The sequence below is a fragment of the Struthio camelus genome, chromosome 2 (assembly GCF_040807025.1).
Source record: "Struthio camelus isolate bStrCam1 chromosome 2, bStrCam1.hap1, whole genome shotgun sequence".
Classification (NCBI taxonomy): domain Eukaryota; kingdom Metazoa; phylum Chordata; class Aves; order Struthioniformes; family Struthionidae; genus Struthio; species Struthio camelus.
In genome coordinates, this window is record NC_090943.1 from 41,706,251 (window position 1) to 41,729,913 (window position 23,663).

At 38.3% G+C, this 23,663-nt stretch overlaps 1 protein-coding gene across 13 annotated transcripts in view; it reads right to left on the reverse strand.

Moving 5' to 3' along the window:
- The window catches only part of TBC1D5 (TBC1 domain family member 5), a 328,685-nt gene extending 316,704 nt beyond the window's left edge, over positions 1-11,981 (reverse strand). For 3 of the 13 annotated variants that reach the window (XM_068935349.1, XM_068935340.1, XM_068935348.1), the window contains exon 1: positions 11,722-11,954. The gene's annotated coding sequence lies outside the window, so the exon portion shown is untranslated. Of the gene's footprint in view, positions 1-9,434; positions 9,716-11,148; positions 11,226-11,721 lie in introns of those variants that run through there. The other 10 variants (XM_068935351.1, XM_068935355.1, XM_068935352.1 and 7 more) reach the window with 8 other exon arrangements.
- Positions 11,982-23,663: the final 11,682 nt, after the last annotated feature.

The window sequence follows — 23,663 nt, forward strand, 5'->3', positions numbered from 1 at the left end:
CCTGGCCAGAATGCTCCAGACAGCGTTTTAGGACCATGATTTACTGAAAGCATTTAAACTTCAGAAATAATTTGTAGTGTGTGTATTAGGTTTGTGTATCCAATTTAGAATTCTAAAATGCTTATATGTATTCACAGCATCTTTTGTATTGGCCAGATATCAAAAATCTCCCAGTATCTATTACTGTTTTATGAAAGAGAGAAATAAAAAATGAAGACAAAACCCAATCCAACTCATTTTTCTTGTTTATTAGAGAATTAAGAGCATAGGTGGTACCTGGAGACCTGATTTCATAACTGTCATAACTAAGACAGGCTTAGTGACACAAGCATATATATCAAGGTCCAGCATAGCTGAAAGGTCAAATATGTGTGATATTATTGTTCATGAATATTTCAATTACAGAATGAGAACAGTCTTTCTTAATAAGTCATATATTATCAGCTGTCTTGTACAAAGTCTTAGAGAACATTAAAAAGCAGAAATATCAGATGTGTAAAGAGAAAACTCAGGGTAAACTAAGAGAACTCAGCTTTGGGCAGAGCACAATCAGGAGTCAGACAGCAAAACAAAATAAAAATAACTATTCTAAGATACGTACAGGTCATTATCTCAGACTTCCATTGTGCCCAGCCAACAGAATGAGACTAAATTCAGATATAGCTATTCAAATTCAGTACAGTGCTGATTTCTATTTGCTTATTTTTCGTGATATGCATTTCTTTTGCATTCTCTGCCAAATGTCAGCGGTACTTTCAGGTGTGGGATTTGACAAGGTGCACAAGCCAGCAGAGACTGAGCAAGATCTAGTGAGTGACCAGCCACTCCCCGACCCTAATCCTGGGGAAGGGCATTTCAAATGAAGGCTTAACTGGGCAGAGGGAAGCAGAAGTACAGCTTGAATCTCACCTCATCACAGTCATTCCCTCTAGACATGGAGCAGATGGATCCCCCTGCCATTTCATCACCAATGTCCAACTGCGTCACCAATCAAGGGCAGCTGTTCCACCCTGTGATGTCAGATCTCTCGAGTTAGTGAGGTCACAAAGGAATTCTCCTTGAGACAGGCCGGCTGAGGCTGGAAGGAGGTTAATTTTTTTTCCCAATTACGTTATTAATAAAATGACCAGTCCTTTAAGGACTGATGTAACCTATATATGCCCTTGGATCCAGGAATGCACAGCAGGGTCCAGTGCAATCAGATAATCCACGACCAATTAAATGTTAGAAATAACAGATTTTACAGCAGGGCATTGAACTTTGAGTCCTGTCTGTAAGACAGGCCACTTCAGAAACAGTAAGAGGCTGGATGACAGACCCTCTGCTCTGACAGAAGGAGAGAAGAGAATGGAGAGTCCCTCCCTGTATCTTTCACCTATGAAAGATAGCAGACATCATTTAAACTTTTTTCTTTTGTTTACATGTACAAGTTATTAGAAAATCTGCTTGCATTTCAGTTTCATTTCACTGTTTGCCATTCTTCAGTTGTACCTTCAAGTCAACATATTATGATGGTGGTACAGACTTTGAGAGGAGCTGACAGTGAAGCCCACCTTCAGCCTTACAAAAGGTAAAAATTCACATCCAAAAATATTTTTAAACAATTTGTCAAGAAAGGGAAATTGAAAAAATGTATCTCAATAGTTACAGGAAGGAGGCTAGCGTATCAGAAAGGACTACACAGAAAGTCATAACATCCAATGGATGCTATAAACAGATATATCAAGGAACCAATAGAAATACATTACTAGCTCCTATAACAGAATTCTGGAGTTGAAACATTTCACTTCCTTTAAAACTAAGCAAAATGAACAACAGTAAAATTGGCATGACCATAACCTTTCACCAAACAATTTTTAATAACATATTGAAATCAGTGTTAAGGCAAATGGCAGTTAATTTATTGTTGTTAGTTCTTGATACTTCTTAATGATAAAATCATTGCAAACCGTAGCTCAGTTTAAAGATAAAGGCTTTAAAGATAAATTCTCTCACAGCTGAAGAAAACAAAACTGGTACTCAACCTTTCATTTACTCTGAAATTATTCTGATTATTATTTTTATAAGTAGTCTAGTCAAGGTGAGTGAGAAACATTAGTTAAAATACAATACTACCAGTCTAGAGAACTGCTGGCAACTTGAGTCTTTTTTATTAGAAGGGGAAGTATAGAGAGTACATAGCACACAAGAAATGTCCGTTTCATCTACTAGTACAGATATTTTTATTTTTAAAGTAAACGGTGTGTTTGAGAAGAATAAGAAATCCTTGACCACTTTTTTCAGCTAGCAAACACATCTTTGTCACCATCTTCGCCACTCACATTCAAAATGAGGTGATTGTTATCTATTCCTCCTCATCTTCCAAAAGACTGGATCATATCTGAAACCTTGGGCTTTTCTTTATAAGATCCATATACGTAAGACTCAACCTGTCTACACAACTAAAATTCTCATTTTCCCTCTCATCAGCACAATCCATATGGCCTCCCTACCAATCCATGCAGTGTGCAACCTCTGAAATATTCACCACACCAGTTGCCAAGATCTTCAGTAACCGTACACTGTTTTTACTGATCCTTTCTTCTGCAAATTTACACTTTTTCTTGTTGTCCACATCTTTATCACTGTATACCATTTTAAGATAATCCAACAAGACCCGAGTTAAAAACCCATGTAAAAGTCTATTTTTTTCCATTACTCCTATAAATGCAGGTAGTCAATATAACCTGCTACCCTCCCTAAAACTAACTCCCTTCTTACTGCATACCTTTTTAAAAAAGAATGCATCTTTATTGTAAGCATACTTTTTCTTCCTTGCCTACATTTCCCTTCTATCTTACAATTACTTCTGTTGTAGCTAGACCTACTTGCAAACACAGAAGCAGAGGAACTTGTCACGTACAAAAATTAGGTAGACAAAAGGCTAAGAGATGTACACTGTAATAAACAAAATAAAAAAGAATAACGGCCCTTAAATATTTGTGACGGTTTCTGTTTTGTTGAGTTTGGTTTTACTCCAGTTTTTCAAAAAGGTGGAATCTTAGAAGTATGCTAGGTTCTTTCAGGTTCAAGAAAGCCAAAGGCTGTGAGCGTTAAGGCAGACAGACTACAGAAAAACAGGTAATCTTTAGTGTTTAAAAAAAAAAAGTACAAATTAATAGACATTGAATAGCACTGTAAGATTGTAAGCATCTGAGCCTTATGCTGAAGGTATCCCTCTTAAACCCATTGGCCTAAGCTCTCGCCACCCCTTTCTCCCCTTTCCAGCCTTCTTTCCCAAGCTTGTATGGCTTGAGCTAGATCTATTACTTCTGGAAGGGGATGGTGCAAGCCTGAAGCTACTAAAAATAATGGAAAATGGGAGAGGATTACACAGGATCTTACTGAAAGTTACCTTCAAACACTGGCAAAGGACTATGACTATCTGCATTAGGAGGTGCCTCGCAAGCTCATGGGCTAAACGATAAATAACAGCAGCTCTAGAAACTGAAGCGCTCCAGTCAACCTACAGAAATTATAGCATGAGTCTATCGACATACTTTTATCCCAATCTGGGTAGGCTGTTACTAGGAGTAAAAAATGCTGTTCATTCAGCCCATATTTGCCCTCTTCACAATAAGATTGCTCACACTGGAAATTATAGCTATGACTGATCATACACTATTAGTGTAAATTAATGTAAAAAGCCTAGTCTCACCCAACAGCTAGGAAATAGCACCTGCATGCTCCCACTTCTGGCCCATGTCGGTTTTCAACACTGACTTACACGTAGAGCTACATATTTTTCTTCTAATATAAAAGAACTTTGACTGTTTATGCAAAATCTAGGAAGACCAGAACAAAAATGTATAATATATTAAAAACAAATTAGAAGTTTCTCCAATCACTGAGGCTGTAAAGCAGAGAGGAGTGCTATTAAAGGAACACAGCATTTCAGCTGGATTTGGAAGAGCTGATAGTGCCATTTGGTCATTCGGCAAGGGTTCCTCAATTCATCTCAGTTGTCCACAATGTCAAAGTGGAGCTATGTCCAGTGATAACAACTGCTGCGGTTGTTTGATTTTCCCACTCAGTTTCACAAGGCCTGAGCCATGAAATAAATGGATTCTGCATTTGTGGGTAAAGGCAGGAGGACTCTACAAAGTACATGTTTGACATTGTCACACAAGGCTATTAAAAATTAATACTAAAACCTATCTGTCCAATATATGTTTTCATTTCATCTTAGATAAGGAATTCCTCTCACTGCACCCTAGCAACGCGTTTAAAACTCAAGATGGGACAAAAGTCAGTACCGGGCAAGAATGTTTGACGTTTTATCTTGAAGGTGCGTAAACCCAATAATGTCGTTGACCCAAGGAGAGACAAAAGCATCCAGTCAACTACTCAGCCCCACTCCAGTTCTGGAAAAGCTAAATTATAATACAAAATACCCTCAAACAGTGGACAATCAGCTGAAAATGGAAAAGGTACATCCTACCCTAGACATAACTCATTCTGGCTATCCCTTCAAACTCTGTCCAATTCCCTGACTTGCAGCCTAGTCTCAGCTGTCATCTTGCACTTAAGGGAAGCAGTCTTCCAATCAAGACTTATGGGCAGTATAATAAGATTTGGGGCTGCTAAATAAATACAAAAATCAAAGTAGCCTTCTACTAGGTGAACTCCATCTGGTCTATGCCCTGGCTACAGAAGGGAATCTTGTGAAAAACTGATTAAAGTTCCAAGTAAAATATCCATACCTTTTACATAATCAGAGCGGGGAAAAAAATATAATTTAGTTTGTTGGAATCTTCAGAAATTCTATATGGGAAATGAATGTTCAAAATGAATGTTTCAGAATAAAACTAACTGCCCCAAAATGAATTTATTTAAATCAATATACCGAGTATCCGCATGAAATTCCAAAAGACATTTCAAGGTGACATAAGCACTTTTCTGGAAAACTGCGAAGTCAATTCATAAATAAAAAAGTGAATTTTTCCTTCATTAACAAAATGTTCTCTAAAATATCTTTTTTTCCCCCCCTTTTTTAGTTTTCAAGGCACTAACTTTTGATTTAATACTCTGAGTGCTTTTTCTGCACAATAAACATACCACTGATTTGCTTAGAAGAAACCTTTTCACTGATTTGGACATCAGTTTCCTCTGATTACAGGAAGCCATAAACTTCCTGCTTGTTGCACTTCTGCTGTGCCCATCCACTGTTCTCTCATACAGGGAAATAAAATTTACAGGAGTGCAGATTTCTCAATATTCCAAAAGAGAAGAATCTCTTGCATACACATATTCACGAAGCAGTAAAACTGACAAGGCAAAAATCAGTAAAAGCTTTATGCATAAACGTGAACTATACTTAAAATCAAGTAAGGTCAAATCGGTGGCCTGTTAGCCTAAACTGTTTAATGCATTGTGCAAAAAGACTAAGGGGTGAGTACAAGGCACTTTAGGAAGTATCAGCACAAGCAGCACTTGGTTTATTTTTCAGTATACAAAACAAACAAACAAAAAAGAAAAGCCCAGATATAGTACTTGCATATATTAACTTTTCTCCAAACTGTGCATATTTATTAGCACCATAGGCATACGTGCAAATGGTGTATATTAAAAATGAGTCAGGCCTAAAGGAGGAAACACTATGCTATTGACTCATGACTAACTGAAAGTTAAGCAAAGCTCCCTTTTAAGTATGCAGTTCCAAATGAAATAACAGGCTGCATATACTGCATGTTTCCAAGCCACCATTCTAAAAACACATGAAAGCTTTACAGAAAGCAGGGAAACAGGCATCAGCACCCCTATAGAGCCACTCTTCTCAATGCAGAAATTAAGAAGCAAATTATTCCTGCAGCACAATCATTAAATAGCCTTTACATCTTTACATTAAAAAGAAAATCTTTACACTAAAAGAAGCATAATCCTAAATATTTAGTTGTATTCCTTCTACAGCTATTAGTAGTATCTTCCTTTTATCTACTCTTTCACTGTACTTTTCAGATGTCTTTTACATAGGTCACTATTTAAATTGTTAAATTGCCTTTTCATTTCCATGATTTAATAAACTTGTGTGATTTATTAAATATTTTACAGTGTGATCCTGAGTTAACTGTGATAAGTGAGATATTATAAAATCTGGGTTCCAACTGGAGCTTTCCCATCCAGTTACTCTTTCGCCTTGAATAAGTTGCTTTCCTCACACTGAAAACGATTAATGCCGTTTTCATCTACAGAAGTAACGCTCTACAAAACTAGTAAGTGTTAATCATTAATAGTCTAGACAAAATTTAGTCAAGAAGGTACAAGAAATCAAAAGCATCACCTAGGTATTACATCTTCTTATTCAGATTTACAATAATTTGTTCTTGATGCATCTAAAGCACAATAGATTGGAAATAATCATATACACTGCTTGAGTATACTATTGAGCTTTAAGTTATTGTAACAATTCAGAAAAGAGTTCTGAGTATGACTTTAGGCAGTTAGATTACAAATGCAACAACACTGTAAAAAGAGTAAAAGGATTTTGTATCTCTGTGGAAAAACACTCACCTATATAAAACTATGCATCAACAATAAAAACATCAGTTTTAAAAAAAATATTAGCAATAGTTTTCTAACACCACTCACCATATCTGACACAGAGAAATTATCATATATCCCATTACATGGCTAAAATGATTAAGTCATGGGACTAGAAACCACTGATCATGATCTGATTACATAGATAGACAGAGCTCACAGGTGTCTGTGTAAATATATCATGCACATACATGTTCATCTTCATGAGGTTTCGAATTTTCTGAACCTGAGCAAAACTATGAACAAAATTGACTGAGAGGAAAAATCTTAGACAGAAAAATATGAAAATGCAAAGTTCTTTCAGGCGACTCTTATCTATGATCAGTCATAGCTCTACAGCTAATAAATACGACAATTTTGGCTACAACTCAACCCAGTTTATTTGAAAACAAAAGCAAGCATATGAAATACAAAAGTGAGATCCACAAATGTAGAAGAGGGAGGACTAGATCACCATCTATATGAACTGGAATTACAGAGTGTAGAAACTGATGAGAGACATAAAACATCCATTCATAACTCAGCCAGCATTGAATGCTGTTACAAATATCAGTAAGAAAAATCACCTCACTAATAGCATAGGCCCGTGACTACACTGAGGTGGCAGAAGTGTTAAAAATCATACAGAAAGATCAAAAATATTCAATAAATATTTTCATTCTATAGTTGGAAAGATTCAAAAATGGTATAATTGTGTCACATTATATTGACATTCTTTCCCACTCATTTGTTAAACAGATGTTCCAGATCAGATGTTAAACAACATTGTGAGACAAACATTTTAAATCAGCACACTTGTTAAACTTTATCCAAGAGTCCTAGAGGAGTCAGCCCAGCAAATCTATGATCTGTTCAGGCTCTTTTAAAAATATATTTTTTAATCTCTATCTGTCTTGAAATGCTAAGGACTGCCACAATATAGAAGAGTGAAAACACCATGTCAAAGGAAGAAAAATCAAGTTTCAAGGCAACCTAATACGATAGAGAATTCAGACGAGATAACAAGAACTAGCGACTAGAAACTGAAAACAGATGCATTCAAATGTATTCAAACAATAATTGCATGCCTTATTTTTAAATAGTGAAAAAGATGAATCACTGAAACAAATCATCCAGAAGTAAATGGTAGATTCTCAGTATCTTGATACACTTAAAAACAGCTTAGCCAACTCTAAGTTTAGCAGAAAAACCCATGCAGACAAAAACTGATGCTGTAACACACTTGAGGTGAAATGTTCGCATATTAAGATAGATTTGATCACAACCCTAATGCAGCATTAAACAGGTTTAACTTAATCAAATACATGAACTTTTCACATACACACAGCTAGATTAACTAGTAAAGTGGCAATAAAGTTCTTCAGTAAATCTAAAATAAAGATTTGCCAATCCATTAACAAACAAAAATCCCCTCAACTTAAACAGGACAGAAGTAAAATGCGTTTTTAAATACTATAAAGGATACTGTGATATTGTCTCTTTTCTACTGCAAGTTGAACACTAGCGACTTATGATCCTTCCTATTATTTCCAAACTTCTTCCAGCTAGACTTGAAGTCATGTGCTCCAGTGCTATTGGAAAATCTAAATCTTGCCATTAACCAGAGGCAAAATACTATTGCTATTGTGCTTGATTATTCATCAGCCTTTATTACCAAAAACTGCTAAACATCTAATGTCCATCTCCATGGCTTGGATGCAGTTCGAGAAACAGCTCCAGCTTGGCTCTGTTTCTTATTCCAATTCTCAGGAGTATAAATACAGTCAATTATTTCTCCTCAAAGACTGTCACACAGAGATGCCCACAAAAATCAAACTAATAATTCTTTTTGCTATTCAATATCAATGAAAAGAATATGAATTATCAGATTATAATGCTATTCAGCATGACCAGAACTTCAAACTCTGCATCATCTTTGTATTCTTTACTCAAAGTACTATCATCTCAGAAGCTGCAGTATCAGGGGAAAAAAACTGATATTGGGTAACAAAAACATTCTCAAGTAAAACATGGAATACAGTTGCAATCTTTCTAAAAAATGGAAATTGCAACAGCTATACCCATTTTTTTTGTGGTCAAAAGAGAGTGTAACATAACAACCAAACACAGGCAAATTGACTCCTTCTATCATGTGTAAGAGCCCTCTTCCTCTTAGAGGAAAACTCAGTCAGAGATCTGTGTTTTTATGGACTACCAACTTAACTGCTTTGGGCGCTTTACTGGGCCAGAAGGAAAAAAAACACACACAAAACCTACAGCTTCGATACTACAGAGCAGTGTAAAGTCTAAGTCAAACAGGTTACAGATTATATCACATTTGCACTCTGCAGTCATCACAGGCTCCTGATCCAAAATTCTCTTCAACATGCTAATCGACAAAGCCTCAAATGGACTAGGCACTGATTATCTTAGAAACCATCTATCCTCCACAATTCTCAGCAACAGCTGTTGTCAATTACAACAGCATACCTAACAGTTTAAGATAAAACTCCTAAGGATAGAGCACAGAGTAAACTCTCTAGAAAGATGTCAACAACAGCATTCCTTTCGTGGTCAGCTATAAAATAGTTCTTTGCATAGTCCTTCCCCAGTGAGAAGTGAAGGTACAATAGCAACAATAACCTGGAGACAGTAAAGGTGACCTCTAAACTACTGTAAATCACAAGCAGGCAGAGTATGTATAACACATTTCCACCAAACCATATTTTTCTTGCATGTTCATACAAGGTGCTCAAGTTCAAAAGAAGCAACTGCTATCCAAATGCAAAAAAAAAAAAAAGTTTGAATAAACCCAACATTATAACACAAAGAAGAAAGAAAGAAAAATGTAAATGAGGAGGAACATTTTCACTTACATTTCTCAAAGTTGAGTGCCATTCTTGCAAGTGCCATAGTGCTTAAGAAAAGCTATCAACCATTTTTGTGTGACAAGTGAGCTTTGCTAATACCGCAGCAGAAACTGAGAACTATTTATAACAATCTAGTTTGTGGCTGTCCTTAGATTTTTGAGAATGTGAAACGAAGTGAAACACAGAAGAATGTCATCAGTTTGTTTAATCGCTAAGAAAGCTACCAGTATAAGCCTTATTCAGGTGCATTTCCTATCCACAAAGCTGGAGAACACACTCTTCTTCTCCTGAACAAAGGGATGTCATTATTACCTTTTGCAAGATTTGGTTTTCATAGGAGTTGACTATAGCTATAGTTTCATCAAATCATGAAACCATCATAAAATCTGGAAACCCCACCCCACATATCTCCCAGTATACACTTATATGTAAAAATGACAACTGCTCATGCTCTCATATTTTGCTGTATGCTGAAGTTCATAACGTAGATTCACAAATCATACAAGGATAAGTCAGTGTCGTTAGCTCAACAAGAGAGTTACCAATTTCAAGAAGGTATACAAAGACTTTAAAACATGACAATTGCTTTATGGACACGTTTCACTGTGTCTTTACCTAATATTCTGAATGTATTAAAAAAGATCTTAATGGTAGCAAGTCCAGTAATCACTACCATTGCAAATATATTTGACATAATGGTTTAGAACTCTATTCTAGAGTAACAGCATTTAGGCCAAACAGAAAAAATCGTCATGCATGTAACACAGGTCAGTGAAAAGAAGTTTGATAATTATTCACAATGACATTAAGTCAGATAACCGTCACAATTAATAATTGGGTATTCCCAATGACATTAAGTCAGATAATTATCAATAATTATGACATTTATGAAATAAGGACTGGCTTGAAAAAACAGAAGTCATTACCATCCACAAACTATATCCTTTTCTTATTTACCAGTTCTAGGACTTACAGTATTTCAACCTGCCAGTTGCAAATATAACAGCAGATGATGACTCAAAGTGAAGTGTAATCTAGGATCAATTTAACTGAATTTATTCTATTACTCTCCATTTTTTTCTAATTCTTTTAACACCAATGAACGTAGCCCACCTTTATTTGGGATACATTTTAAAAGGTTTACTTTTCACAAAGGTATTGTCAGTGCATAATTGAATTAGTGTGTGGCAAGTAACAGAAATGACAAATAACAACTTTAATAAAGTTTCACTAGCATGAAAGGAAACACTTTTCTTATGTAGTGCTTTTTAACCAAGTTTCAGAGTACTTTGTAAGGGAGGATAAGCAGGATTACTGAGAGTAAAGTGGAGAATGGATGCTACAAAGCTGAGGGGCTAGAAAAGTATTCTTGTCTTCCGATTCCCATTCCACTACATTTTGGAAGATGATTCTTTCATGTATTAACAAACATTGCTGTCTGTTAAATATTTACAGTCATATATATTACCAAAGGAAGAAGTTATGTCAACATGGTGGGACAACTTTTCCTTAAGATCAGACCATAAAGCCTTCAGGATGCATGCTGCCACAGGATACGCAGCTAGAGTGAACTACTGATGGATATGATACAGCGATCTAAGGGTATAAAATTCTCAAACAACTAAGACGTGCTAACTGCAGCCCCTGCACTGAAATCTGTTCTTCCTGTAACACTTAAACTACTGTATCCAAAATAAAAAGAAACGTGATAGTCAAATACCTAAAACTGTGTCAAAGCAATGAACTGGACAGTTAGGATGAACTGAAGCCAGACAGATGGGAGTAAGAGGAAAGAGAGGCTCTAGGGGCTGGAAAGCAGTGTGTGTGTGTGGGGGGGGGGGCAGCTTATTCCAAAAAAAACTCTTTCTAAAAGGCCTGGAAGAAAAACCACGGATACCTTAACTTCCCTTTTCAGCCATCAGAATCATTCACCGACAACAATTAAAAAAAAAAAAAAACCAGGGGGGAAAGCCTGGTGGCAAACCTGCCTCCTCCTCCTCCCCCCCCGCTTCACCTCCCGGCAGCGGAGCGCAGCGCAGCCAGCAGGCCCCGCCGGGAAGGCCACGCCGGCGGCCCAGCCCGGCCCGGCCCGAGCACGGGGCACAACCCGCCGCCGGGGCGGCCCCGCGGGCAGGAGGCCGAGCCGCGGCCGGCGCCCGCCCGCTGCGCCCAGGCCTCGCCGCCCCTCGGCGGTCGCCCGCGGCGGGCCGGAGCCGCTGGGGAGGGCTCGGCCGGCGGCGGAGAGGGGAGGGAAGCGGGTGAAGGGGCGCAGATGCGCTGGGGCTGGTTTTACCTGCTGCTGCCGCTGCCTGAAGATGTGGCTCAGCCTCTCTCTCTCTCTCCCCCTGCTCCCTCCCCGCCTGCCTGCCTGCCTCCCTCCCTCTCTGTGCGGCACGCAGACCCCAGCGCCGGCCCGGCGCCCTGCGAGGGACGCGGGGCCAGGGGGAGGCGGCGGGGGGAGGCTCGGGCAAAGGGAAGGGGAAGGGGAAGGAAGAGGAAGGGCTCCCGCCCGCACGCGGGCACGCGCGCGCTGGCACCGCCCCTCACCCCCCCCCCCGCCGCACGCACGCACGCACACACGCACGCACGCGGAGCCTTGCGCGCAGGCGCCCGCCGCGGCGCGCTCCTTCCCACCCGCCTCCCGCGCGCGCCCCGCACGGCCGTTGGGGGCGGGGGGGGGGGCGCGCCGCCGGGGGCAGCCGGGACCTCACGGGCTGGCGGCGCCATGAGGAGGCGGGAGGCGACGGGGCTTCCCCCGGGCCGGGCTGTGGCGCAGCTCCCCTGACGCCTGCTCTGCGAGCAGCGAAAAGGGACTTTTCAGGATTTTTGTTTGTGTTTTTTGATACTGCAAAGTTATACGTTTGCCGCGTATTCAGGGCCTTTTACCCTCCGAGGAAGCCCCAGGCGCTTTTATTTGCATAAAACTTAGGCAGAGTGTAGTTACCTAGCAGGAGGAGCGGGGGGGGGGGGGAGGAGTCAGGTTAAAATGAGATCATTCAAGGTGTATTGAATACGCTGCTCTCTGGAAGTGAGCAGGTCGGATTCAAACCGCTGGGGAATCTTCCTTGTTGATATTGTCGTCAAAATTAATGCCTAGTGAAGGAAAAGGCTAAGGGCTATGTCAAGCAGTGTTGGCGGGTCCTGGGGCCGGTGTTGCACCACCCAGCCGTGCTCAGGCCCCCCGTTCCCAGTTCCCTGTGTGCCCCAGCTGCAGAGCTCGGTGAGCCGGCCGAGTGTGCGGCCTGGCAGGTGGCCGGTATATTTGTCTCCGTAGGAAATGGAACGATTGTTCTCAGCACGTTTCTCTGCAAACCGGTAGCAGTTCACATGAGACAAAGGACTTGGAATTTCCGAGTTGCTGGCATGTGTTTGAGATCAGCTTAATCAAAAAGACATGCAGACTCTCTTAAATAAAGACGTTTGGGGAAATCCAGTAAATCCTCTGTTTGCTTGGCACTGGCCATTTCATCATTAAATGTCCTGAAGGAACATGGCCTGTTTGAGAAGACCACCTGCTACTAGGGAACTCATTTTGCTTTCAAGACAATCTGCAATCTATATATTTATGCAACTATTTAAAGATCAAGTGAAGTGCTATGTGTCCTAAGCCGCTGTTCAATTGTATAATTTCTAATTATGACTGATAATGCACTAGGTACCCAAGCTTTAATTTGGGATCTCCAGTACAAAATAAAAAGGGTAAACTAGGGGCATACTCCATAATACAATTCTAGCTGAAACAGCATTATTACTTGAATCTGAGTCTTGGGAAAATAAAACTAGCACCATTTGACATGCATCATGCATCCCAGAACAGCATAGGGAGGAAGATGATCAATTTGAAATGCACCTGTAAATGTGAAGCAGGAATAAAATTTGCTAAGTTTAGTACAAATTACATAATGAATATATTGTGTCTAATCTCTAAAGTCATCTTTTATAATCCTCCTTTTTTTCCAGAGAAGAACTTTTTTCCTTTGTAGGCCATTTTGCAATAAGATAATCAGTCCATCTATGTGGTTTTGCCAAAGATGCTTAGGGAGGGAATCTCAACTCCATGCCAGTCTACGGATGTTCTTGATTCGCAGATGTTTGGTTTAAAAAAGAGGGAGACCAAAGTAGGTTCTAGCCTGCTGATGATAGTGTTTTACAGCAATGTATTTAAATTTCTTGCTATAACAGAATGCTTAAAGTAGAAAGAGCAATTTAAGTTGCTCTTAAGTTAAGAAGTTAAATATTAGTAGATTTAAAAGAAAAAATGGGACAAAAAAACTAAGACACAAGCAGATTTCCTTGTATGTCCATATAGACTTTAATTTCAATCAGATCACTTCATTTTCTGTTTGAGATCATGACTTTCCATGCGTCTCTGCTTACATTTGTTTTATGTTATGGCAGATCTTGATGACATTAAGGAAAATAATCAGTCAGGTATCCAGTGCTTGTCTAGCGATGTCATGCTTTGAATACCTCCAACAGCTCAGTGCTGAAACGATATTTCTTTTCAGTACAGGATACAGCTTTTGATTTAGAAATCATAACAGCCATCTACAGTCAGTCTGCATATATCACAATGACCCAACCACTAGAAATACATGGAAATACATTATCTTCTGCCTTTAGAATGCTATGTATTTTATGTAAGAGCACACACAAAAGTGGGAGATGGAACAACATAACGAATTACAGCAAATTATATGTTGAAGGTGTAGGAGTGCAGGCAGGATTCACAAAGTACTCGAAGTATCAAAACCTTTTTTATAAACCTGTTGTGCTACTGTAAAAAAAAAAGTATGCACCTGCCTTTAGCACGAGCTCCAACTGTGTGCTCAAATCAGGCAAACGTGAGTTGTCTAAATAACTACTGGTGTAATTATATGAGCATAGGATATCTAATTGTGTGTGCACTTAGGGGATGTCTTAAAAGATTTGGCCCTCAATATTCTCAATATTAAAATTTTCCCCAGGAAAATGAAAGCTAGAACAAAGCCAGCAGGAAAAACAACAGTAGAATCTGCCCAAAGTGATTTATTCTTGATTTATTCTTGAATATTTATTCTTGATTTATTCTTGAATATTTATTCTTGATTTTATTCTTTTTCTTTATTGAAAATCAGTTGTTAGGCACACACACATAAAATGCCAATTTAAGCCTGGGTAGAGGTTCCATACAAAAATTAAAGCACTATATTCATTGAAAGGTGATGAATCCCTTATACAATAAATGGAAAAATAAATTCCAGATATTATTATTTTCTATATTTACAATATTTAGGAGAGTTAAGAACAAAGTGCTCAGACATTTTCAGTTTGTGTTCAAAATATATGTCCTACTGCAGAGTCACGAGTAAAGATGTGTATACTTTGTATACTGAGGAAATTAATGGTTGCAATTACATATTACTAATTATTTGAAAATATTAGGCATTGACTGAAATATTCTTAGGGTTTGAAGTATTTTATATGTGGAAGTTTGGTAAAAGTTTACTGGGCTGCACATCAGAAGTGTGAAAAATCACATTTTATGTTTTATGAAATTATTAATTACATTGTTAACCGAAATAGTTTACTCTATAGTCCAGCTGAGTTTTATACAAATTATTAACATCTGGAATATCAGTAGTATCCATAGCCAAGAATGTTTACAGTGCTTGCACACATGTGATGGTGGAAAACAATTTAGGAGTAAGAAAAGTTGGAAATACTGAATAGCTTTCTGTAGTGATTCCTTCTAGGTCTTTTCTGGTAAAGTATCTGTAGACATGCATTCTTGTTTCCAAGCATTTTGAATGTTCCAACTTGTTTATCAACTGTGCAGTAGAAGATGCTACGTGCCTTTGAAGCGGTTAGCAGGATTCCATCTATTTTTGGAAAAGTATTGATTTCTCAGGTTAATAAAATGTAAAATGAAAAATCTTGACTCTTTAGCTTAGTTAGCTCACTGAGTTCACTTAGAATGTAGTAAATTCCACAGATTATTTAATACATAGCTATATAAATTGCACAATATATTTATAAAAATATATATGTGTGCATGTACAGATATAGAAATATATGTACATATATTATTTGTATATTAATTTGCAATGGTATCCTTTCACTTACAGCTTTCATCTCACAATCTCAGGAAATTCTGCAAATTTTAATAACTGCAGCTTCTCCCATGAGTCAAAAAGTTATCTCCCTTCTGTATCAGTTATTTTCACACAAAGAAAGATACGAGATGCTTCTAGAGTACTTCTAACACTTCTAGAGCTTTAATGAGATGTATTCTATACACCTACATTGAAAAAAGAGTTACATTCATTTTAAAGAAGCTTCTTCCATTGTAGTCTGTTTGATACCATTGTCAGGGTAAAGTTACTCTTAAGTATTATTTTGGTATACTCCTTTAAAATATTTACCAGTCATAAGAAAATGTTCAGTTCATTTTGAGTTTTGTTCTGTCCTTTTCATTCTCCAGCTCTGCCTTCTTGTCTACACCTTATACAGAAGAAGGAAAAAAAGTAGAAAGAAGGTTTGCTTCTAAATTACTGTATTGCTTTGCCAAAGACATTCACATATTGACTGAAATGGCTCTTAAATAATCTAAACATTCTTGTTTATGATGGAGTTCAGATAAGCTCCCGTTAAAGTGAACCTTTATGTCTAGTGATAGGGTTCAATCTAATTCACTCATTATTATTTACACTTCCCAAATAGAGAACCAAATACAGTGTCTTCTTCCAGTAGAAAACCAAACAGCTTATGCTTTCTTAATAAAATATACAGCTTGACATGCTGACAGTTATGTTCACAATGAGGAAATTTATCACATAAATTTGACAAAGGGGCACTACTTAATGCATTCTGAAAAATTTTAAAGGGATCAAGCAAAGAGTGAGCAAACAACAATACAGAATGATGAACTACTATTGGAAAGAGTAAAAAGAACCAGGTACTTGAGCTCAATTGAAATTTGCCTCAGGTGAGACTTCTGAATAGTGTAAAGAAACCAGCCCCCAACCTTGAAACACACAGTACATCAGCAGATAGTCATACTAGCATAATCTGATGTACCATATGCTTGTTAGATCAGTGTTCAGAGAGATATGGAAAGTGATTAGAGTAGCGCTAGGCTATAAGAAAATTTAATGCAAAAGAGCATAAAGAAAAAGAAATACCTGAATATCAGGAAAAGTTCCTGTTAACAGTATCTGAAAATAAACAGTGATTCCTGCAAATATTAGTGTCCAGTGCAACATTTGTGCATGTGGTGCCTTTGGTCCTGATTCAGGCACAAACATCATTTAACACTTAAGTTCCATTGATTTCAATGGGGCTTAAGTGCTTTCCTAAATCGAAGCTAATTAAGTACCTCACATACAAATACTCATGTGCATAAATTGTTTACAGGATTGGGGCTTTAGGGCTTGTCTAAACAGAGACACTCAGGAAAATTAATCCAAATTAACTAAAGGTATGAATTTAAAGTGGATTAGTTAAACCACATTAAACCCCAGTCCACACTGGGGTTTAATGTGGTTTAACTAATCCACTTTAAATTCACTGTTTTAATTACTTTGGATTAACTTTCCTTGGTGTCCCTGTTTAAGCAAACCTTTAGTGTGTTGAATAAAGTCCCCAGATGAGTTGAAATTAAAATAGACCCCAAACTAAATAAATACCAGTTCTTCATTGGCAGGGGAAGAAATTTTTAATTTTTACAATTCCAGTGACTATGTACCACCAACATGCTGATGAATGGCAGCAATGAGATCAAATTGCAGTCAGGGAACGTGACAACGGAACTAAGCAATGAAACTCCAAGCTGCATAGGAAAGGCTGCTCTTAGAAGAAATTGGAATCCAAAACAAATTTTCCAATCAATCCTGTGTACTATGGCATTATTAAACTGCAATTAAAAAAAAAATTCAGATTCATTTCCACTCAAGTTGGCAAGACGAGCGAAGGTATCACAGTTGCCAATAGTCGATGACGGCCTGCAAAGAAGCCAGAATTGGGGAGAGGAGTAAGATTAGCCTTCTTTATGTGAATAAGAAACCATTTGTATTTAATAATAAGCTATTAGTACTGATTAGTCACTCAAATAGCATGCAGAAATAAATCAGTCAAATAACACTTGATACTGTTTTTTGATAAATGAACATTTGTGTTCTTTTGAAAACTGCAATCTGATTCCTAGGGTAACGTTTGTCTGGAGTCCAACTGGAGGTGATGGGACTTCCTTATGCTTTGAGCAGGGGGGCCCAACAGCAACCAGACTCATTAGGTGCTTTAAAAATGTAATGGTGAACAACCATAGGTTTGCAAGTTATATAAATTAATGAAGTCTTTTTGAGTGCAATTCAGTTTTTAATGAAGAAATAAATAAATAATAAACCATTGATAACTACTCAATTTGGCATGAATTATCAGACATTCAGAGCCGGATACCCAGCTAGTGTAAGCAGGCAGATGGTCTTATCTTTACTTAGAGATGATAAGTTTGGGGAAAATTTTGTTTGGTTGGCTTTTTTTTTTTTTAGTTTAAGCAAAATCTGTTCTGCTTGAAGCGACAATTCTTTAAATAAAAACATTGTTGAGAAAAGTTAGCCTTTTTGTATTTAAGCTGTGTAATTCAGTTTTGATATTTAAAACTTCTAACTTGGTATAAGGCTAGCTCTCTCTTTAGATACACTTCTGAAAGTTTGTCACGTTCTGACTGCTTTACGGTCCTAGTTGGATACACATGCCTTAGACTAACGTCCTAACTGTGTGATTTGCCTTTTCATAAAGTAGGAAAAGTACCTAAGATTAAAATAGCCCTTACCTAGTATAGAAATACGCATTTAGTGTTTGATAACCACTGATCTGCACTGAAAGGGCCGTATCTAAGAATCCTCTGCCTTCCTTATTTATTTCAAAATATTTCAAAGCAGCGTGAGACGGACACGAATCATCTGGTCCTGATGGGATGCCCTCGCTGCCCAGCTGCCCCCGGCAGAGCTGCACAGCCCTGAGCGAACAGGGCCTGGCTGCACGAGGTGACAGGTCTTCTCTGGTGCTGCCGACACTCGACAAAGGGAAAAGACTAAAACCAGTGAAGTGAATTAAAAAACAAAGCAAGAAGCGGAGGAAGAAGGCAATTGCATTGAAATCGGGACTGGTGGTAGGGAGCCAGAGTACAGCACCTGCCCATTCTCTAAAACAGAGAACAGGAGAGTAGCAAATTGAAATCTCAAGGAACTTTGCCTGCTGTATCTTTTTTACCTTGTTACTCTATCCAGCAGCTTCAAGAATTTTTCTTCTTCTGGAGCTGGCTTCCTTTTTTTCTCAGTCCCTTTCCACATGTCACTTTATGCTTCTATTTTTTTAAGAATAACCCAAAATCTTAAACTTTTTCTTAAACAGTAATGTACCGTGCCAATAGTTTTTTTATACTTTCCTTTCACTAGGCTAGAATATAATTAACAGTATGCCCAGCTGTTCAGTTCTTGATGTAAAGGATTCCTTGAGCTTACAGAAATCTGATTAAATGGCAGTGCACACTATTCCTTGTGCGAAGAGTATATGTGGCAAGGAAGGAGTAAAATTACAGAAAAAATAGTAAAAGAGAGCGTTCTTTTTCACTGTACTTTTTAAATTTCCAGAGTTTTATTCAATAAAATCCTGATGTACAAGTAAAAAACATACATTGGTTTTCATTTACGCGAAAAATGACTGTTCCCCTGCTAAGTAGAAAACCGTAGTTCTGATCCGTGCCCTATTTAAGAGATCTGTAATTTAGTGCTTAAAGGAATCTGAGGGCAAGAGCACCTCCTTCATTACACTGACTCCCACTTGTTTTTTACAACAATTAAGTGTAAGCCCTACAGCAGTATAACTGTTAAGATTTTTATGGCTCTTCTTAAAAGGGACACTGTCAATTTGAAGTGAGTAAAATATCATACACTGAATAATGGCAGTTGTTTATGGCCCTTTTTTTCCATCTTGCAGCATTAAAAATGTGTTTTAAATTTTCTTTTCTCCTGGTACTGTGTTTGTGTGGGCCACACAACAGAAAAGTAATTGCCCTCTGGCTCTGCAAAATGTACACAGGAGCCTATCAACCATTCCTCTATGCTCTATGCTCAAGCACAATCCTTTTTTCTTTTGTGATCTAATGTAGCAGCACGCCTCTTCACCAGAGGGATGTCCTAGAAAAAAGAAGAACTCCTTCTGTAAAGAGTATGCAAAATAATACTACTTTTTAAAGCCACAGTTTTTATCCAAGGATTTCACAAAAGCTTTAAACGTGTCAACTGATATTTAGATTAGTCCTAAAAAATATTTATCAGTTGTGGGGTAAAGCATTGGACAGACAGAGTTAGAAGCCACAAAGATAATCAAAAATGAAGAACACTTTACTGAATTTATCATATCCGTTAACCTCGTGATAGTGATTGTCTTGGGTGCATTTTAGAGTAATAGCCGGTGAGAGATTGGGAAGGGATGAAGCAACTGTTTCCTCTAGAATAGTTTACGCAGTGCTGCCAAGGGAAGATTGACGTATTTCTTTCTTTTTGTAATTCTTCTTTCCCTGTTGAGTGAACCAAGGCAACTGTCACTATGCCTCTCTAAATAAACATTTGTGGCTTTTGAGGGGGCCAGCAGAAGACAGTGGAAGCTATTCACGTTATCAGTGTGGGTTCAGATGAGGGCAACTAGCATGATTTGTCTCTATTATTTCTGCCCCTTTTGAACATCTTTTTATTTATTCTTTTTATATTAAGTGGGATTTTAAGTGGTGTATTGGTAAGTTCGTATGTGAGTGAAACTACAGTGAAAATTTAAGGGCATTTATATTTACCTAGGAGGGCAGAACATGAAAAGGGAATAAACTGGGGAATATGAACTCATTAGACTTATATTGACTTGGTTCTGAATTCTGTAGTTTCAGAGTAGTATAAATTGCTTCCCATGATGAGGTGACCTAGACATGCTGGAGGAATGGGCTGACAGGAACCTCATGAAGGTTCGACAAAGGCAAATGCAGCCTTGCATCTGGGATGGAACAGCCCCAAGCAGCAATACAGCTTAGTGGACTAACATCGCTCTGCAGAAAAGGAACTGGGGTCCTGGTGGACAGAAAGCTGAACATGAATCAGCAGCGCAGCCTGGCAGAAAAGAAAGCCAAACACATCCTGGACTCAATTAGCAAGACTTAGCCAACAGGTCCAGAGAAGTGATCTTTCCTCTCTATTCAGCACTTGTGAGACCACATCTGGAGTACTATGTCCAGTCTGGGGCTTCCCAGTGCATACTGACACTGAGTATACTTGACATACTGAGGCGAGTCCAGCAGAAGCCACCAACGTGGTCAGGGAGCTGAAGCACATAATAGATGAGGAGAGGCTGAGAAAGCTGGGCCTGTCTAGCATTAAGAAGAGAAGGCAACGGGAAGGCCTTACTGCTGCCTAGAACCACTTGATCAGAGAATGTAGAGAACCACACTCTTCTCTAAGAAGCACAACAATAGGATGGAAGGCAAACAATGAGTTGGAACAAGGGAAATTCCCATGAGACTTTAAGAAATTTTTTTTTTACCGTTACATTGGTCAAATACTGGATGAGGAAGCTCAGAGAGGCTGTGGGATCTCCGTCCTTGGAGATCCTCTCTATTTAAGACTGGGCTGGACAAGGTCCTGAGCAACCTCATCTAAATGGACCTGCTTTGAGCAGAGGGTTGAACAGGACAACCTCCAGAGGTCCCTTCCAACCTAAATTATTCTGCAAGTCTATGAAATTATGCATATCTCTTCTTTGGAGGTTTCTAATGTGTTTGACAAGCAGGGAAAAGATTGTTTTATCTGGGCATCTTGTAGAATGTTTTAAATAAATGAAAATTCTCTGCAAACTTTAGTACATGCATAAATTTTATCGCAAACTTCTCAGTCTCCTTTACAAAAAAGTCAGGCTGTCCATCGTTGAATTTGATACCTGAATTTAAGAGCCACTTTCTTTTCTCAAACCTTAGCTGTATAAAGGTCTTCAAGAAATTTTAGCATTCTAAATACAATGTTGTCCTTTCTTTTTCTTTACTCTTTACAAGGATGAATGTCTGAAGGTTTGCAAAGATCTGCAGTGGAGAATGGGAAAGGAAAGGCAGATGACCTCTGTTAATCTTCACAATTTTAGGAAAATGAACGTTCTTTTCACAAATTTACTTGGGGACCTCTTAGATTTCAGATACAGGAACACTGATCTCTGGCACTATCTCTGAACAAGAAGAGTGCTGAGACTTAAATTGGTTTATCTCAAGTGGTGATTAAACCAGGAATTTGATAGGTATTGAGGACGAAAACCCCAAACCAGTCCTCCAATTGTCTGTTTTGTCTCAGCAGGGATTGGCATAGGAAAAGGGACTGGAAAACAGAAAATGGCTTTACACTACCATTGTGTCTCCAAATATCTGAAGTCAGCTAAGGCATACAAAGGAAGCCTCCTCTTTCACACAACCTCTTTTCTCTTTCCTTTAACTCTTTTTCTCCCGTTCCCTCTGTCCAAAATCGCAGTGTAGCAGTAGTGTAGACTGCTTCTTCACTGGAGAGCTTCAGTATAGCAGGAGAATTCTTTCATGAGGAGATCTTTCTTTGTGTGGACCTTGTAAAAAACACATTCTTTTCTCAGTTTTAGATAGCAAGTCTCTTGATTCATGTAACTATCAGTCACTTGTCCACCATCACAAAATCTTCCAAAGTGTACAGAACATGAATTTGTACTGTAAAAAACACCTGAATACATGAAACAGATCACGTCAGCACACATATCCTTTTCTTTACAAACAAATCTTTCTGGTCTGTTTACTTTATTATTAAAGCACAAAGAATATAAGCCTATTTTTTCCTTTACTATTCATTTCTAAAATATGCTGTCTAATACATTCAACCCGTTTTAAATGAAAATATTTCTGGGATCGCAAGAGGGCAAACTATTAAACATTTAAAAATGTTTTCCAGTAGGAAACATCTTCTATGTCCTCTGTTAAATACTGACTTTAAACCATGATTTCTACGCTGAGTTTTATTAGCAGTAAGTAAGAAAATTTGAAGGGACTGATCCTGCACTGCTAACACCATGCTGGATGAGGCAGAAATAAAACAGCACACTGGAAATTAGATTAAAGGCCAAGTCTGCAACTGTTATTGAAATCCAATAAGTCAAACTGCAGTCTTACCAGAAGTTAATAGTCCCTGTGGTGCTAAATAATCATAAAGCTTGAGGGTATCTACTGTTGTGCCAGCACTCCAATGAGATGCAGCCATCCTTGCCCCAAGAGTTGTAAAACAAAAGCCGTACTGCTATCAAAGGACGTCTTCTAAGGGGGGACTGATACCTGTGTAAAGAATTGATAATGTCTTCTCTGACCTTTTGCAATTCCTTTCCTTCTCTTTGCTAAGTCTACACAGAAAACTTGTAAAGGACAATCAGCTTCTATTGCAAAAAATCCAAGTTCCAGCCTGTAACATTAGCAACCAATAGTTCCAAGCCACCACACAAAGGAATTCCTTTAGCTAGACAAATGTAAATATATCCCTTTTAGGAATGATCTATCTACAAACAACATAATCTTAAACAGCATTGCTTAAGACTTCCCCTGGCAGAAGAAGTTTTCTTCATGTTACTTCAAAGGAAAATGACAAGAGAAAGAGAGAACTTCAGCGTTTTAAACTTTACACAATAGGATCGACTTCCTCTTGACTCTTGGCTATTAATTTCATCCTGTGCAGATGAGCAAGGACAGTTTGAATTGTTGTGTACAAGACCAAGTGTCATACAAATCTTGGCTTTAACCTTTATACAAAATAGATCTTTCTTCAGGTAGCATCAGGGAGATGTAGGTAAGTTAAAAAGAGGACACCTGAACATGTACCTGTGCTGTCACTCTGCTCCTGAGTAGCAAAGGCTCCCAAGTACATGGAAGAACATCTTACCCACTAAGTCTGTTCTGTCTAGCAGAACAGGCAGAAGAAGTGGGAGCAGTACAGAAGTAACCAGATGCAGTCAGTCTTTGTTGACATCTTGGAATTTGCCTGACATCACAGCAGACGACATGCATAAAGCTGTAACTCCTCATTTATTGAGGCCATTGTAGGTTCTACTATCAACTTCAGCAAAAGATGGGTTTACTCACAAAGAAGAACAAACCTGTATGCAAGGTTAATAATAGGACTTAATAAGGACAAATAATACTTCACTGAATAAGGAGAAACT